Raw genomic sequence first — 1369 nt, forward strand, 5'->3', positions numbered from 1 at the left:
TGCAAGGCTGGTTCAACATATGCAAATCAATAAACATAATCCAGCATATAAATAGAACCAAAGACAAAAATCATATGATTATCTCAATAGATGCAGAAAAGGCCTTTGACAAAATTCAACAGCCCTTCATGCCAAAAACTCTCAACAAATTCGGTATTGAAGAAACGTATCTCAAAATAATAAGAGCTATTTATGACAAACCCACAGTCAATATCATACTGAATGGGCAAAAACTGGAAGAATTCCCTTTGAAAACTGGCGCAAGACAAGGATGCCCTCTCTCACCACTCCTATTCAACATAACGTTGGAAGTTCTGGCCAGGGCAATCAGACAAGGGAAAGAAATAAAGGTATTCAATTAGGAAAAGAAGAAGTCAAATTGTCCCTGTTTGCAGTTGACATGATTGTACATTTAGAAAACCCCATCACCTCACCCCAATATCTCCTTAAGCTGATAAGCAACTTCAGCAAAGTCTCGGGATACAAAATCAATGTACAAAAAACACAAGCATTCTTATACACCAATAACAGACAAATAGAGAGCCATATCATGAATGAACTTCCATTCACAATTGCTTCAAAGAGAATAAAATACCTAGGAATCCAGCTTACAAGGGATGTGAAGGACCTCTTCAAGGAGAAATACAAACCACTGCTCAGTGAAATAAAAGAGGACACAAACAAGTGGAAGAACATTCCATGCTCATGGATAGGAAGAATCAATATCGTGAAAATGGCCATACTGCCCAAGATAATTTATAGATTCAATGCCATCCCCATTAAGCTACCAATGACTTTCTTCACAGAATTGGGAAAAAAAACTACTTTAAAGTTGATATGGAGCCAAAAAAGAGCCCACATTGCCAAGACAATCCTAAGTCAAAAGAACAAAGCTGGAGGCATCACGCTACCTGACTTCAAACTATAGTACAAGGCTACAGTAACCAAGACAGCATGGTACTGGTACCAAAACAGAGATTAGACCAGTGGAACAGAACAGAGCCCTCAGAAATAATACCACACATCTACGACCATCTGATCTTTGACAAACTTGACAAAAACAAGAAATGGGGAAAGGATTCCCTATTTAATAAATGGCGCTGGGAGAATTGGCTAGCTATAAGTAGAAAGCTGGATCCCTTCCTTACTCCTTATACAAAAATTAATTCAAGATGGATTGGAGACTTAAATGTTAGACCTAAAAACATAAAAACCCTAGAAGAAAACCCAGGCAATACCATTCAGGATGTAGGCATGGGCAAGGACTTCATGTATAAAACACCAAAAGCAACAGCAACAAAAGCCAAAATTGACAAATGGGATCTAATTAAACTAAAGAGCTTCTGCACAGCAAAAGAAACTACCATCA

Source organism: Colobus angolensis, unplaced genomic scaffold (genome assembly GCF_000951035.1).
Source record: "Colobus angolensis palliatus isolate OR3802 unplaced genomic scaffold, Cang.pa_1.0 Scaffold393, whole genome shotgun sequence".
NCBI lineage: Eukaryota > Metazoa > Chordata > Mammalia > Primates > Cercopithecidae > Colobus > Colobus angolensis.